Genomic DNA, 12,654 nt, shown 5'->3' on the forward strand with positions numbered 1-12,654 from the left:
ATTCTGGAGAATGACAGCATCACACCAACAAGCATCTTCTGAGACACTCCCCTTTTGACTCTTTCTCTCCCATCCTTGTTGATGTAACCAAACACAGCGATAATTGCCATTATTGCTGGGCACCTCTCTCTTCTAATGCCTGTGCTCCTAGCAGATCTCTTCTCATTGAGATGTTGAAAAACAAAATAAGATGAGAGAGAGAGAGAGAAAAGGAGAGAGTAAACGCTTTGAAACGTAAAACACTTTGTATATGAAAGGCACTGGAGATGTTGTTTGTAGGTAGTTCAGATGAAACTGGCCTTGTCTCAGTTCAACAGTTGGTTATAATATTCCATTATTGGGAATACAACAATGTATCACAAACTTGGATCAGTGAATTTTTTTTAACTTATTTATTTATTTATTTATTTATTTATTTTGATCAGTGAATTAACTCTATGGGGAAATATATTTTAGGTCGTAATGATGCAGTACTTTTGAACATTTTAGAGAGATTTTGAGCATTTGGAGACATTCAAAATAGAAAGGAGTGCCTGGAAAAGCAGAGGGTAAGTGAAGACAGCATTGTAGGAGCATCTAGCAGGAAGCTTTGGAGAAGTCTTTTGAATCAGACCAAAGGGCAGTGATGTAAACTTGGATGCAACACAGGAACAGTATTCAAACTTTTAGAAATGCTGTATAATTCATTTTTTCAAATTCCTGTAGATGTAACTATGTAAGAATAATCTGATGAAAGCTAATCCACTGGTGTTAGACCTAAAATTCCTGATTCTTCATCCAGTTCTGGCTTCCTTGTCTCATATGCCTCCTCCAATCCAAGGTAAACATACTTAGCAAATTGATATTTTAAAAAACAGAGGAAAGTCATGTGTGAGTGAGCGCTTGTTGAGATTTGTCCTCTTCTAGTCCTACTGCCTTTTAACTCCTTCATTTCTTAGACTTTCTCTCTCAGGAAAATTAAGTCAACGTGCCTGGGATACTTTCAGCCCCCAGAAGCTTGAATGAATTGAATAAAAACTCTTGATGGGAATTTATTTTATTATAGTGCTGCATGTGGTCACTATCAGCTGGAATGTTCTCCTCCTTCTTGTCTCCATAACAAAATCTTACTCAGTCTTCCATTCCTCTCTGAATCTTCCCTGCCTGGTTTCACCCTCCCCTGGAACCACCAGGGGAATCTCTGCAGGATCAGGTATTTGCATTCCCAATTCACATTGCCATTTACCCTGTAGGCAAATGCAGTGATAATAAAATGGACTGGAGATGTGTCTCTGTGGTTAAGGACTATTTGAGTTCAAGCCCCCACCCCCACCCCCCAAAAAAGGTGTATCTAAAGTATTAGTCAAGTGTTAACAAATAGAATAAAAATAATTTCAGACCCACAAAGAATGTGTTTACCTCCCACAAAGCCTTTCTACAGCAATAAAAAATATTTTAACAAAATGAAAATGGATCAAAGAAAAGGAGAAAACAGACAAAATGAATCTTGTCTTGGACACAGATGTAGAGTATGTAAAAAAGAAATGTTTCAAATTAGAAAAGCAGAGTATCTTTAAAAGAAGACAGATTACCCTGTAACAAATAATTATTAAAAAGTTATATACAACATGATACCATCAACTGCTTTAATTAATGAAAAAAGAAAAGCAATTAGAAACACCAAGAAAAACAAAAAAAAACTATAGAAGAAAGCTATATGATAAAAACTAGAACATGTCTGAGTTTAACTAGTTCACAGTATATAAGAAAGAGACTTCATCTGATTTTAAAACTTGGAATGTTTTTCACTGGTAAATGCATTTAATGACAGAATCACACCTCATTCTATAAAGTCTGGTTATGAAATTTTAATTCTGCGTTGAATAAACTTGATATGAATACATAATCATCTTAACACAAATATCAACTTTTAGAGTCAATTTATAGATGAAGTATAGGTGAGTTAATTTTAGTTACAAAATGGAAATGCTAATTTAATATTGATAATGTTAGTAGGTAGATCTGTCTATAAAAAGGTAGGGAGAAATATGGGGGTGCTAGATTCCTCAGTTTACATGATAGGAAATCAGTTACATTGTCTAAAGATAATGAATCAAATAATAAAAATAAAAGTATAGTAGTCAAAGTTATAATGATAACCAAAGAAAGCAAATCAATCAATGATTAGGAATTGATGAATTGAGTTGGGTGTAGTGTAATTGAACAAGATATTTTTTGGTTTGAATTGATAGTCAATTTGTATAGTTTAAAATGATTAAAATAAGAAGCAGCAGAACTATATTATATAAAATATGGAAATACCTACCCAAAATTAAAAATAAAGAATAGATATGATGCAAGTGGTTAGCTCTTGAGAGATAGGAATATAAATTTCTTTATTATTTTCTGTTTTACTTGACTTTTTATTATTACATGACTTTCTATACATTCGTTTTTTGAAATTTCTACTTTTTAGCAGAAAAGATCATTTGTATTAGAAGGTGCTAGCCCATAGCCATTTCTCCTATAATGTTTGCTATGTCAGGATAAGATCAATCAAATCACCAAAATTCTCAAAAGGAAAATTAGGCTTTTTATATTTTTTTGGTGCAGTTTACAGGGAAGCTATGAGAATCAAAAGAGACTAATTCCAGAAAAATCTTTTCATAAATGTCTATGCCTCAATCTTCCTGACCTTCAGCAGAGTTTTTGTCTGTTGCAGTTTACTCCTTTACTCAGAGTCCCAGGCATATGAAAGATTCAAACCCAAGCTGTGGGAAACTTTGCCAATGGCCACCTCACCTTCAGTCTATATAAGCCAGCAGCAATGGGAATGAGCTGCACAGTTTTATGCATTTATGGCATGCAAATGAATGTGCCGAATGTTGTTTAAACATCTCTGTGTGACTTTTAGTCAGCAGCCCTAATGCTTCCCTTGGCAGAATCAAATTTCTACATGAACATCTTCTGAGGAAACTGCTGACTTATTGAACACTTTACAGCCAGCCACCCACACAGCTTGCAGCACACCTTAAAAAAACACCCAGGAAGAGCCAGATACAGGATGGGCAGCTTCCTTCTCAGAGGTCTGCAGGGCCAACCTATCCTCCGTATCTCAAAATGTGCTTTCTCGTTCCAGGTAACCACCCTTCCTAGTCCATTAGGTTCTGGGAGGATGGTGGAAGTCATCCTTCAAAACTCCTCTCTCTTCTCCTTGCATGCTTGGCTCCCTTCTCTTCCAAACAAAGGCAGCTCCAGTTCCTCTCCCCACAGTGATGGTGTGTTCGTGGGGTGCACTGGGTTGGTGATGGGGGTGGACAGGAAATATACAGAAAATGGAAAACAAAAATGATTTGTGCAAATCCTCATCTGGGAAGCCTGCATTCCTGGTTGCCTGCATTTATAATATTAAGGGGGGGAATTACAAAAAGGCAGTCAATGAGTTAGTATGAATCAAACCTTTGTTCTTTGGCAAATCCTGCCTGGAAGGCTGAGTTCAGGCTTCTCATTGACTTGCAGCATCAATTTTATAGAAATGGCTTTAATATCTGCCCAAGGCCCATTCTCCTCCCACTAGGCCAGAAGGAGTAAGAAAGGTGATCACACAACTGGACTCCCTGTGGTCCACTTTATGAAAGGGGCAACCTCTATAGTACCTCTATATTCCCCCAAAACACTGGAAAGGAGGTAGGAAAATGGTCCCATGGAGGGACCTGGGAACAGAGAAAGGCAGCCAAAGACAGTAATAATTCTCCTGGCTCTCTTCAATGCCACCCACATCTATGGGCTAGATACACTCTCTAAATGCCAAACCTGTCCTTCCCAGTCACCCTGCAGCCAAAATGTAGCTTGAGAAAGCAGCCAGAAAAATTCTGCAGTCCAGGCAAGAAAAGAGTTTGACTGGGGACATGATGGTAAGGTTGAAAGGAAGAGAGGTAAATCATTTCAGGCATGTGTAAATGATTCCTTTCTAAGTTCAAAAAGCTTGTACTTTCAACACATTTGTCGTCCAGGGAAATGTTGGGAGCAAGATGTATTTTCTCCACTTAATAAATGATGAATTTGAAACTCAGAGTTGATTTGGATGATAGCCAATCTGCACAGATAGGACTTGATTCTATTCTTTGGCCTTCTTGCTTTAGGGCCTTCTCCCTAGACCACGTTACCAGTAGATGTCATTCTCTAACCAGACAATAGGAATTCTAGCCACTTGGCTGGAAGTTAAGGTCCAGGGGAACTAGCTAGGGCCACACAGACTTGTGGTCATTATGCCTAACTCCACTGGACTCTGTCCCAGATAGTGTTGATGACTGGATCCCTTTTGATGTCTTAACACTGAGTCTATCTGTTACTGTTTTTGCAAAGACTCAATTATACTTCACTGCCAGTCAGACATTCTATCCCACTACAGTCTGCCACCAACTCAAAGGAAGTGGTAGACAATGTTTTCCCTCCAGATCTCAAATATAATTCCAAGAGGTTTATTTTAATATTATTTCTATTATTATCTGTTGGTTTGGTTTTTGTTGTTGTTACTTATCCCTTTGTTCATGAGACTATTGCATATCTTCGAACAGGTGAGTCCAAGTTTTCTTGTTGTAATTTTAATTTCCATATGAACAGAATAGAATATTCATGGCTGCCTTGATGTCTCATTTCCCTGTGCTGATAAAAACAAAATCTCAACCCAGCCAACTGACCCTTCCAATCTTCCGCTCACAGTTCTGATACTCCTGCCATTATTAACATGGCAGCTGTCACAGCCGTTAGGATGGAAAGACCCATTAGCTCATCTGGTCCTATCTCCCTTCCAGGGCAGGATATAGGCCCAAAAAACACTTCCTGGTCTAATGACTGCTTTGGAGTTTATTTATCCTAGGTTACAGCAAACATGGCTTCAAAAAAACAGGAAATAGGGTTTCATGTTAGCTAATTATGATACCAGTTATAACAATGTAGTGGAGGCGTTGTGGAAGTGAAGCTTGCATTTCCATACAAGGCTGTGAGGGAACTTCATTGACCATCAGGAAGCTGAAGTGTGTAGCTGTGACAACCTAACAGGAGCAGGGGAGGACTAGCTATTCCTGCTTTCAAATTCCACAGGGCCATCAAAAGTAAAGAAATTACATCAGCTTGTGACATTCTTAAATTGGTACTTACTCACTGAGTTCCTCATGGGCAAATTCGCCTTTCATTATGGTGAAACTTCAGACATACTCCATGAAATGTTTAATTAATTAAGATTGACTAAGAAGAAGCCCAAGTTTACCAGGAAGGAGGGGGAAGGAGACAGTGTGCAAGAATTCCCAGGATCGGGGCTGGGGGTGTGGCTCAAGCGGTATGCGTGGGGACCGGGTTCGAGCCTCAGCACCACATACAAACAACCATGTTGTGTCCGCCGAAAACTGAAAAATAAATGTTAAATAATTCTCTCTCCTCTCTCTCTCTCTCTCTCTCTCTCTCTCTCTCTCTCTCTCTTTAAAAAAAAAAAAAGAATTCCCAGGATCATCTCTATAGAGGGAGCTCCACTGAATACTATTTCAGCTCAAATTCCACTGGCATTCCCTACTAATGACTGCATTGTCAAAAATACAAAGAATAAACACTTACTGGACATTTGCCGCTTGTCAGGTACTAAGCTGAATACTTGATATGTGTTATTTTGTTCAACAAACTTTAAAAGAGGCAGTATTATTATTTCCATTTTGCTGAAAGGAAAAAGTGAGTCTACGAGGGATTAAATAATTTGCTGAAAATGACACAAATAAATGAAAAACTGAATTCAACTTCACAGAGTCTGATTTCTAAGCTCATGTCTTGACTACAATACCATGGTGCCTTTCCGCTTTGGGTTTATTTTTGGAGAACCAATGCTTTCAGAGAAGAGAAATGAGTGGCAACAGCATTGCTCTTATTCACGGGATAATTTCAACCTTATCCCTCTTTCTGAAAGGTGGTTGTTTGCCTTTCCCACTCTCCATGAGCCTCAACTGACTCTCATGTGTCTCCCATGCCCCCTCCACTTTGCACATTTTCTCTTTTACATCTTTCTCATCAAAATCCAAAATGACGGTTGAACTAAGAAGCATGCTCATGTCAGTCAATAAACTTGGATAACTTCACTTCCTTTGCATTCCTGTCTTGGGCTCAGGAGAGGAAATAATCTCTTAGATGCCATCTTTCAAGAATCAGGATGTAGCAACAATGAACACACAGCATCTTCATTCTCATTGTCATATTTGATGTGCTGGATAATCATGTGAGTTGGGCTGGGTGGGATTTTTAACCTATTTTACAGGTAACACAGCGGAAACTCTAAAATCAGGTACAGTTAGAAGCTGAGCCACATCTGCTTTCAAATCCTACCTATTTTCTAAAAACTGATGATAGCAGTCTCTCCTGAGACTCAGAGGATGCCCATTCATGCCAGTCTAAAATGTTGCTCAGTTCTACCAGGGACTTCAAGCTCCACCCTTGTAGCTCAGATGTCATTCATGGAGGTTAAGTGTTCTTGGTGAACTGAGGTTTCCATGAGAGTTCATATTTATGTTGGCTGCAGGATTGTTCTCCTCTTGCCATAGAAACCACAATATTTTTGTTTCCTTTGGTTGTATCTGTTTTGCTTTAAACATTGTCTTGATATAAAGAGAAATACAAGGTCAATGTAAAGTTTACTGACAAGTCTAAACAGCAACATGTGCCTATAAATCCATGGTATAAAGAGCAGTGACCTGTGAGTCAAAGCACCTGGATTCTAGCCCAGGTCTCCCAGTGAATTCCATAAAGCCATAAGAGTGTCACCTATGCTGTTCAAAACTCACTTTCCACAAAGGAATCAGCAAGGATGGGCTAGAAGACCCCTACAGAGTCCTTCTAGCATTAAAAACTCAGGGCTTTTATCACCCTTGGTCATGCTGACCCTGGTCTCAGCAGGAAAGCACATTTGTTCCACATAATTGCTGTTTTAGAAGACTAGGGTGTTTCCTTCCTGGGATGGCCAGGCAAAAAGTTGTACATGAGAAGATATCCAAGGAAGAGAGTTTGTACTATGGGACTGAGTTAAAGCAAGCTGGTCTGAGTTAGAGCAAGCAGGTCTGGAGGGGAAAGCATAGAAATGCTAAGTCCTGAGTGCCCAGAGGACAGTGTGGTGCCTCCATGGGTGGCCCTCATGCTCTTCTATGGATTAACTCATCCAAACAACATGTATTAAGCCCTCCTTTGTTCCAGATATTTGATAAGAAACAAAAATAAAAGATAAAGTAAGATTCTGTCCTTAAAGGGCTTGTAATTTATCAGAAGAACAAATAAGATGTGATTTTTTTTTTTTTTTAGTGAAGGCAACTGAAGAGTTAGCTGAGAAAGGGTTAAGGAATCTAACTCTATCAACTCTAAGGATTCACTCATCCCTGAAATGTATATAATTGCTCTACATAAATATCACAATAGCTAGTGCATTTTTTTCCAGATCAGATTCTCCTTGTTTGCCTTCTCAGGGCTTGCCGACAGCTTACCTGAAATTCTACTGTCCCTCTCTATGTGACTTGGCAGTGTGCATTACTTTAGACCAACTTATAATGAGTTTTAGGCATTGAGGTGTGAGGAATCCTAGTTCCCTAACTACAGAAAAAGTTCCTCCACAACAAGTTTCAGATTCATGTTTGATTTGTTGTTTTTTTTTTTTCAACAAAACCTAACCCAATAATAAGCACATCAAAACTTGTTCATTGCATAAGTTATTCTGAATCTAAACACACTGCACGATCCTACTTCCTTGTTCTAAAATTGAGATGTCCATAGAACCGATGAAATTCCAGCAGGGTCACTTCTGGCAGAGGACCACTGAAGAGCTTTGGCCATTCTGTTTCTCTCTCTGACATGTGTCAGGTAAGAGCTGCTTATTAGCCTGGAGTCCAGAGAACTTCTGACACCATAGAACCAAGCCCCCTGCCAACTACAGTGATGGTGGAGCTGGAGTGAATGTTGCTTCAAGATACTGAAGTTTGACTCTTGTTACCACAGCATAACATAACCCAGCAGAAGTCTTCACCAGATATGTTCTGATCTCTGTATTGATGACTCAAAGACAGAAGACAAGTAAAAAAGAAAATAAAGTAGCTTAGCAGTAGCCCTAATTAAAAGCCTGGAAAAAAAATACTTAGCTAGTTCTTTCTAATAGAGTAGTCACCCCATATCCACAGAATAATCCTTACATCACAGATAGTAACAAACCATATATATATGGTTTGTTACTATATATATATATATATATATATATATATATATATATATATATGGTTTGTTATATATATAGTATACTCGTTCTTGAACATACATACCTATGATAAGATAGAATTTTTAAGTTAGGCACAATTAGAGATTGACAACACAAACGAATAATAAAATAGAACAATTGTAATAACACATTCTGCAATACAAGTCATTTAAAACTTGTAGATTTTTGATTTCTGAAATTTTCCATTTAATATTTTTGGACCACAGTTGAAAATGGGTAACTGCAACTGAGGATGTTGAAAGTGTAGATAAAAGGGTGGGAGGGACTGTGCATGCTGTTTGCATGTTTCCAGGAACGCTCTTGACATTCCACACTTGTCAGCAGTTCTTTTGCTTTGAGGATGCTTTACCTTAGGGGGGAATGTCTCCCATCTTTGCCTGCAGACCTTAGTGCTCAGGATAAGAAATCTAATGAAGAGTCCTGGAGAAAAGCAGAGAACTTTGGGAAGAAAGGGAGTGCACAAAGATCAGGAGGGGAGGGGTCCATGGAGGCAAAGCCTCACAAGGACTTTGTCAAACACCTCTGGAAAAGCATGGGGTGTGGCCTGGTATGAACAAGGCCCTGGGTTCCATCCTCAGCAGCTAAAACAAAACAAAACAAAACTGGAAATTACAAGAACTCAGCCCTCTGGCATCAGCCAAACCTAAGCTTGAACTCCAGCTACTTTAAAAAAAAAAAAGTTTTATTTGTTCTAATTAGTTATACATGACAGCAGAATGCCTTTCAACTTTTAATCAGCTATTGCAGGACTCTGAGCAAGTTACTTAACCCTTCTAACCCAGCAAGTTTCCTCATTTGTAGAACAAAGGTGAGAACAGAACTTAGCACTTAGGATTATTGAGAACATTAAGAAGGCAATGCTCCTCAATAGCACGGAAATGTTTTTTATACTGGGTGCGTTAAAAAAAAAAAGAATCATAAACAAAGGTAAGAGCCATGATTTTCTAGTACACTTAGCATAGTAACTACAACAAAAATGTTCAAAAAAAAAAGTGTGGGGGGGATTACTCTAAGAAAATAAAAGGAGGTGGAAACATTCATTAAATGCTCATGAAAAGAAAGTCCTGCCCAGGTTTAGCTTCCAGGAAACTCTGAAACTCTCGCCCAGAGCAGAGTGATGTGGCCATTGGACCTCATGCAACCTTGATGATTCTTTTTCCAGATACCAGAACTTACCTAACCCTCAACCAGTTTCTCTGTAAAGGGCTCAGCAAGGCTGGGGAAGCCAGGGTGACCACTGGAAGGAGAGAGCAAAGGAGGAGAACTGGTGTCCTGAAGACGGGTGTCCAGGCCTTGCCAGAAAGTTGGAGATGTTGGCCTTGGCTCTTCACCTGACTTTGAGACACTGGCCAGAGGCCTGAGAATGAGAGAGAAAGTAGAAGGTCATCTGCTGCTGTTCACTGGGCCAGCCTGGATTATCCTCTTATTCCAGCTGGATGTGGCCCCAGGAGTAGCAGTAAGCATGCTCTCTGAGATTTCCCCACCTCTCCTTTCTGTACCTTGTCCCTTAACAGGGGATCTTTCCGAGGGACACACATCCTGAACTGTCTTGGAGTTCTTCCCCCAAGAAAATTATTTTCCCTCATAGAGTGAAGAAAACAAAAGACTTGAAATTAAAAGATACCTGAATCTGAATGCTTTCACATGCCAGCTCTTTAACTAATTGTTCCAAAGCCTCAGTTTCCTTAAAATAGTACTAACCACCTCACATTATGGGGATTATTTGGTTATCTTGTGGTAGTAACAGATTCGGGTTTGATTTGAACAGCAGAGACAAAAAGGATGGATTCTTGCTCCTACAGGTGAAATGCAACTTCATCGGCTTGGATTAAAATCTCCCAAATTGCTCACCCTCTTCCTTCTCCTATCCATGCATTCAACTTTTATTCTCTGCGTTTATTATTGTGCTAACCGGTGCTAAGTGGTGACTGCAGAAAGGTCATGAGGACATAGTCTGCAACATCATAGAGCTTCCAGCCTAAGAATGAATCTGAAACAGAAAGGAAGCAGATGCAGTGAGCAGAGTAGTCACGGCCCAGTCGGAAGTTCAATGGAGGATGACATCAGTTCAGGTTCATCACAGAGAGCTCAGGGAAGGCTTCCTGGAGGAGGAGGTGCCTGCCCCAGGACAAAATGAAGACTTAGATCAAAAGAGGCAGAGGTCAAGGAAGGCAGGGATGGATGAGAGGAGAAAAGATTCGTTCAGGCCAAGGGAAGCAAGAATGTAAAGTGGCCAAGGAAAACCAGATTGTTGCTGGAATGCTAAGCAGGAGGGGGAGAATGTGACAAAACATAGATTTTTCTGACACTTGGCAAATCCTCACCTTATAAAGGAAAATCTAACACAAAACCCCTCTTCCTGCTCTACAACCCACACTCCATTCTCTGTAGGTTCCCAAATATGTTTAATTCATATTAAAATATTAAAAATGGAAGGAAAAGTAAGATGTGGTCATCAAAATGTTCAAAGCTCCCTCCAAGCATGTATGCATATCTCTCTCTCTCTCTCTCTCTCTCTCTCTCTCTCTCTCTCTCTCTTTAGATTTCTGTCCCTTTTGTGAGCACCGAACCCCTCCATGGTAGGAAGCATTTGTCTAAAAATAGCCCTTCTCAAAGACCCAATCTTTTCTGAGTTTTATAGAACATCTGCTCAACAGTTTCCTATAACTGTTTTTGGCCATTAAATCAAAGCCTGCAGAAACAATGTTCTGTTTCTATCTTTCAAGCAAAGAATTGCCATCAGGCCTTCCTCCCAGACCCCACGACAATGGGCCAGAAATAGACACAGGAGGCTTTGAAACACCTAAGTCCTGAGTCTAAGCAGAGTTACTAGTGTCTTGTTTTTTTTTTTTTTTTTTGTCTTTTTAGAGACACTGTACAGAAAAGAAACTTAGATAGGCAGAACCTCCTGGGAGAGGCGATGCCACCCCATGCAAATTACCACCTGCAGCGTGGGGCCATGTGGTTTGTGCAGCTCAGGGTTGGCAGAGACCAGAGACCGGTAAATGCCTCATCTTGGGCTGGCTGGGACAGCCACACATGTGTGGGGGCGGGCTGATATCTGACTGTGTGGTTGTGCTTGGTTCTAAGTGATGTCTGTGATATGTGCTGAGCTCCTATTTGTTTATATGCCACAGAATGTGGGAGTTTGCAGCCACCTGTGCTAATCCAGGGGAAAAACTCACAGGCATAGGGTTTAAAGTTCTGGTAGGTTCTGAACTGACCATGCATACAACCAACCAAGCGTCCTGGGCCAGACATTTTTTCTCTCTGACTCTGTTGCCTCACCTGTGAGTTGCTGTAATGTGAACAAGCATTGGTGCAAAAATTGCTGGCCTTGCTTCCCAGACAGATGGCAAGAGGAAGATGAAGGGGAGCCAGGATCTAAACCAGGATGTCACCCAGAGTCGGGGCCAGGGGCAGAGTCTGCTCAGCAGCAGGGTGGTCAGGCACCAAGCACAGTTAAGTGCTGAGGATGTTCAAGGGGCCATCCTGGGGCAGAGCTAGACAGCAGTGCTAGAGTTGAGACATTTGTCCAGTTTTACAAGATCCGGTTAGAGGGTGGTGGAGGAGAACATGAAACTGGATGAAACTGGATCTGGAGCCCTAGGGGAAAATGCTTTCTTCCTCTAGGCCAAGATTTCAGTCTGTGCAGTGAACTTGAAGTTTAGGCAAAAACAAAACAAAACAGGCAACCTCTTTGTCTCAAGAGGCCAACACAGCAGGTAAGGGGATGAGGGACTCTGAGATTACCAAGCAAAAAGTTTATCCATGGCATGCACCTATGGTCTCATGGCCCCTGCTTTTGGCCTGAAGACAGTGCTGTCTGAAAATGGGCAAATGGGCCAAAGTCACAGCATCCTAAGTGCCATCCTCAGGCCCAGCACAAAATGGAGATAAACCCTGGGGCTACATTTACACCCAGGTGTACACAGATGGGGATGAGGGAAGCCAGCAGCATAAGGCTGAGAGAGGGAGGACTGAAGGGGCACAGCCCTCTCCCGGGATCTAGGTCTGGATGCTTCCATGCACTTTGCAGTTTGCACAGAGCAGCCTTTGCAGTTTGGAGGAGAAACTGGTTTCCAAGTTTCATGTCCATCATAATTTGTGATCGGATCATGAGACAATGTGGGCTGGGCCTTGAACCTGAGTGCACGGTTATGTGGTAACAGGTCTGTAGTTGTAAGAGCAGAATGAGAAGTGGGAGCAGGTGTATTCTTGTCATTGTGAACTTGCCCTGAACATTACCAAACTATGGTCACACCCAAGGAGAAGCCACCCTATTTTCTTTCTTCCCCCCCTCCCCTTTTCCCTCCATCATTCTCTTCCTTCCATCAATCACTTTCTCCTTTTCTTTCTCTCTCTTTTCCAGTTGATTCCAG

This window comes from Urocitellus parryii, chromosome 4, assembly GCF_045843805.1.
Source record: "Urocitellus parryii isolate mUroPar1 chromosome 4, mUroPar1.hap1, whole genome shotgun sequence".
Classification (NCBI taxonomy): domain Eukaryota; kingdom Metazoa; phylum Chordata; class Mammalia; order Rodentia; family Sciuridae; genus Urocitellus; species Urocitellus parryii.